This window comes from Triturus cristatus, chromosome 7 (genome assembly GCF_964204655.1).
Source record: "Triturus cristatus chromosome 7, aTriCri1.1, whole genome shotgun sequence".
Classification (NCBI taxonomy): Eukaryota; Metazoa; Chordata; class Amphibia; order Caudata; family Salamandridae; genus Triturus; species Triturus cristatus.
This window is the reverse complement of record NC_140590.1, coordinates 987,430,322-987,435,997: the sequence shown is the minus strand read 5'-3', so window position 1 is coordinate 987,435,997 and position 5,676 is coordinate 987,430,322.

Sequence of the window (5,676 nt, the reverse complement as noted above, 5' to 3'; positions counted from 1 at the left end):
TTTGATTATGAGGGAGCAGATCCTTAATAATTGTTAAAATCAGATTTTGCATCAGTACCTGGTGGACTCTGATCTGACCTCTCCCCAAGAATTGGGTCGGAAGGCAGAGAAATGGGTCAGAACCAGGGTGAGGCAGAAGGTTCAGAACCAGGGTGGTGGCTCCAAGAAGCAGGATTCCAAAAACTTTGAGAAGAGTGGGGACAAGGGTAAAGACCAGAAGTCTTCTCAAGGGCCCCAAAAATCTGCATCTGGTGGGCAGTCCCAATCTAATAAAGGAAAAGGTCAAAAGAAACCATGGTGTAAAATCTGTAAACAGAAAACCCATTGGACAAGTGATTGTACTAAGTCCAAAGACTAAACTCCAGCCACCATTGCCCCTAAGGCAACTGTTCCCCCTAGTTCAGCTCCAAGTGGTGGTACTCAGAATAAGGGTGTAGTAGGGTTAACTCTGGGTTCTGAGATGGACTCTGGCCTACTAAAAGTTCCAACTGAGGCTGTACTGATCTGTGATGGAGGCATAGATATGGCCTCCTTTGTGAGTCCCAGTAATATTGGCAAATACAGACAGCAGCCTTTAATCAATGGAAAAGAGGCTTTGGCATTCAGGGACACAGGATTAAGTGTCACAATGGCGACAAAAGATCTTGTGGCTCCTGAGCGGATCATACTTGGTGAAATGTACCAAGTGTCCAATGCTAGCAATGTCAGGACAGACCATTCCTTGGCAGTTGTTAATTTCTCCTGGGGACGGGTAACTGGCCTTAAGAAAGTTGTGGTAAGTGCAGACCTCCCTGTTGAATGCTTGCTTGGCAATGATTTGGAAACTTCAGCTTGGGCTGAAGTGGAGCTTAGAACTCATGCAGAAATGTTGAGAATCCCTGCACACGTGTTTGCTGTGATCAGGTCACAGTAAAAAATGTCAAAAACTGAACAGGCCCTGGATCCTGGAAGAATGGACCAGGCGCCTCCCAAGAAAAGGAGCAGCAGGAGTAAGGCAGTGTCTTCCCCCTGGCTCAGGAAGCAGATCAGTCTCTTGAGGGAGATCTCAGGCCTGAAGAAGGAACTGTCCCAGATGAGCTTGAACCTGACCAGGTTGAGTTCTTGGGGACAGGGGGCCCTTCCAGGGCAGATCTGAGCCAGGAGCAGCTGAGCTGCCCTTCTCTTGAACCTCTCAGAAAGCAAGCTGCTGATGAGGCTGCTGGGAATGCTAGTGGAACCCATAAGCTATTTTGGGATGATGGACTCCTGTACTCAGAGAGTAGAGACCCCAAGCCTGGTACCTCCAGGAGGTTGGTTATACCTCTGAAGTTCAGGGGCTTACTATTAACAATGGCCCATGATATTCCCTTAGCAGGACACCTGGGCCAAAACAAGACTTGGGACAGAATTGTCCCTCACTTTCATTGGCCCCACATGTCTGAAGACACCAAGGAGTTTTGTCGGCTGGCAAGCCAGCGGTAAGGCAGGTGGTACAACAAAGGCCCCCCTGATACCACTACCTGTGGTGGTGGGTTCCCTTTGAGAGGGTTGGGATTGACATAGTTGGTCCCATGGATCCTCAGACAGCATCTGGGCACAGATGTATACTGGTGGTGGTGGATCATGCCAGTAGGTACCCAGAAGCCATTCCCTTTAGGACCACTACAGCTCCTGTGGTGGCAAGGGCCCTACTTGGAACCTTTTCCAGAGTGGGTTTCCCTAAGGAGGTAGTATCAGACAGGGGTACAAACTTCATGTCTAGTTACTTAACAGCAGTGTGGAAGGAGTGTGGAGTAAATTACAAATTTACCACCCCATATCACCCACAATGCAATGGGTTAGTTGAAAGGTTCAACAAAACCCTAAAGGGCATGATTAAAGGTCTTCCCGAAAAGCTTAGGCGTAGATGGTATATACTTTTGCCCTGCCTTATATTTGCCTACAGAGAGGTTCCACAGAAGGGGGTTGGTTACAGCCCATTTGAGCTTCTGTTTGTACATCCAGTTAGGGGTCCATTGTGTCTGGTGAAGGGGGGATGGGAGTTAGCTCTCAAACCTCCTAAACAGGATATTGTGGACCATGTCCTTGGTCTCCGCTCCAGGATGGCTGAGTACATGAAGAAGGCAACTAAAAACCTTGAGGCTAGCCAGGAATTACAAAAGGCCTGGCATGACCAAAAGGCTGTGCTGACTGTTTACCAGCAAGGGCAGAAAGTATGGGTGTTGGAGACTGTGGCACCAGCAGCCCTCCAAGACAAGTGGAGTGCACCCATACAATACTTGAGCAGAAGGGAGAGGTTACGTACCTGGTGGACCTAGGAACTCCCAGGAGCCCCCATAGGGTGCTCCATGTCAACAGGCTTAAGCCATATGTTGACAGGGCTGACATGGGCTTGCTCATGGCAACTGATGAGGGACAGGAGGAAGAGAGTGACCCACTCCCTGACCTGCTCTCTCAGAACCCTGATGATGGCTCAGTAGATGGTGTAGCCTTGGCAGGCAGCCTCACTGTCCAGCAACAAACTGACTGCAGAAAAGTTCTTAGCCAGTTTAGACATATGTTCTCACTGACTCCAAGTCAGACTACCTGGTACACTCATGTACCAGGTGGAGAGGTGTGGCTCACTGGTTAGAGGCGGCAGATCCGCAAGCAGAGAATCGGCCAGGGACCAGGGTTCAATTCCCGACGCGGCAGGGTCGTGGACCAGGGTCAAAACTGACTTGATAATTCTCGCCTCGGTACCTACTCTAACCAGGAACACACTCGGCAACTCTGGGCATTAGCTTGCCTCATCTCCACAACGGCCCCCCACATTCGCTGGGGATGCCTGGTTTCACCTTGGAGATAACCAGGAGGGACCATCTCACAGGGATAGCCAGGACGGGTTCCCCAGCGGTCTACAGCGCCACGAGGCCTCAGGGTAGCAGTGCGCTTTACAAGACACATACATTTACATTTACATTTACATTTACATTTACTCATGACTCAGGCATCATGTCTGCCTGTTAAAAATAAGATGTACAGGCAACCTGATCATGTCAGGGACTGTATCAGGGCTGAAGTCCAGAAGATGTTGGAATTGGGAGTCATTGAACCCTCAGATAGCCCTTGGGCTAGTCCAGTGGTTTTAATGCCCAAACCTCACACCAAAGATGGAAAGAGAGAGATGAGGTTTTGTGTAGACTACAGGGGTCTCAATGCAGTCACTAGGACTGATGCCCATCCAATCCCAAGGGCAGATGAGCTTATAGATACTTTGGCCTCAGCCAAGTTTCTGAGCACATTTGACTTGACAGCTGGCTAATGGCAGATCAGACTATCTGATGATGCAAAGCCAAAGACAGCATTTTCTACCCCTAGTGGGCATTACCAATTTGTGGTGATGCCCTCTGGTTTGAAAAATGCACATGCCACTTTCCAAAGGTTGGTGAATAAAGTCCTTACAGGCCTAGAAGCCTATAGTTCAGCCTATCTAGATGATATTGATGTCTTTAGCTCCACCTCAGAGGATCACCTGGTCCACCTGAGGAATGTTTTGGAGGCCCTGCAAAAAGCATGCCTAACTATCAAGGCCACTAAGTGCCAGATAGGGCAGAGTCAGGTTGTGTACCCGGGCCACCTTGTGGGTGGAGCCCAGGTTCAACCATTGCAGAGCAAAATCCAGACCATAATGGACTGGGTTGCTCCAACCACCCAGACTCAAGTCGGAGCTTTCTTGGGCCTGACTGGGTACTATAGAAGATTTGTAAAAGGTTATGTATCCATAGTGACTCCCTTAAATGACCTAACTTCTAAGAAAATGCCCAAGAAAGTTCAGTGGACAGTCAGCTGTCCAAAGGCATTTGATGAGCTAAAGCAGGCCATGTGCACTGCTCCCATTCTGCAAAGTCCTACCTACTCCAAATAATTCATTGTTCAAACAGATGCATCTGAGTTGGGGGTTGGGGATGTGTTATCACAAGTGAATGATGAAGGTCAGGATCAGCCAGTAGCTTTTATTAGTAGAAGGCTGGCCCCCAGAGAGAAACGTTGGTCAGCCATTGAGAGGGAGGCCCGTGCTGTGGTTTGGGCTCTGAAGAAGTTGGGGCCATACTTGTTTGGCACTCACTTCATTGTTCAGACAGACCATAAGCCCCTCTTATGGCTAAAACAGATGAAGGGTGAAAACCCCAAACTTTTGAGGTGGTCCATTTCCCTACAGGGGATGGACTATACTGTGGAACATAGACCTGGGAGTAACCATGCCAATGCAGATGGACACTCCAAATATTTCCACTTAGAACATGAAGACTCAACTGGTCAAGGTTAGTTTAATGTCCTTACATTGGGGGGGGGGGGTTGTGTAGGAGAGTAGGATCTGCTTCTTATAGTTACCTCCACTTTTTGCTGATGTTTCACTGTTTTTCGACTTTAGTCTGGCTGGGGCCCTGCTAACCAGGACCCCAGCCTAGCTGCTTCCTCTCTAAAATGATTCCTATTACTTTAGGTACACTCCAGATTGGATTCTGAGGTACCCTTATAAGTCCCTAGTATATGGTATACTATGTACCCAGGGCATAGGTACCCCAGAGGCCTACCAGGGGCTGCAGCTTGTATTATGCCACCCCTGGGAAGCCTTCCAAAATGACACCACAGGACTACTACTGCAGCCTGGGTAAGGTGGTGCATGTAGCCCTTACTGAGATATAGGTTCAATATATCTCTACATATCACTGCACATGTAAACCTATCAGCCACCCCTATGGCAGGCCTTACTAATCCTGAAGGCAGGGTGCTGGGTTTTATGTGAGAGGGTGCCCCTGCATGAGCAGAGCCCCTCTGCAGCCTTCAGAACCTTTATTCCGGGGTTGCTTGTGATGCAGCCAAACCATATACTCTTATGTGCATTATAACCAACCGGTAAATGCTAACTTTGGGATGGCTGCACGGAAACATGTTGTGTTTGGTGTCAAACACTTTGGAATCATACCCCCACACCAGTAACTGGTGTGGGAGTATGATCCCACCCTTCCAGAGGGAGAGACATGACAGCACCGGTATACCCGGTACCAGCTAACAGAGCCCTGGCATCACAAAATGGATGCTGCCAGACACGAGTCTGCCCTCCTGCTGCTGGACGAAACTCCGGCAGGGAAGGCCTGGACAATAGGTTTCCTTTCACAGGGAGGTGTCACCACCTCCTAGACAGGCTTTAGTGTATTAGGGCTGGGTGGGTGCACTCCAAGAGTGCTTTGAAGTTCAGCACTGGGGGCACATTTGGTGTCCCTGTGCATAGTCCAGCTCAACCCGGTTAAAGGAAATGGGTGTAGCCACCCCTCTTTCCTGACCCTCCCATAAGTGGGTCCCTAGAGTTTGTCCCACCCCTTCCTTGGGTATAAGAAAGGAAACCCTGGCTACTAGACTTTAGATTTCACCTGGACAAAACTCTGATACTGAATCCTGGAACTTCAACGATCTACATTGAACTAGATGACTGTAGAATCTCCCTTGGAGTAAAGGAGTTACTTCCCTGCTTGGCAGGCACCAAAGACGCATCTGTCCAGTTTGCATCTCCGAAGCTCCCGCCGGACTCCGAAGAATTTTGCAACACAGGAGGTGGGATTCCGTGGTCTCTGAGGTCGATCTGTCCACTCAGCAATTCTGAGGCCTGTATCCCTCGTGGAAGACCGTGCAACCCGAACTCCTGAACACCGTGAC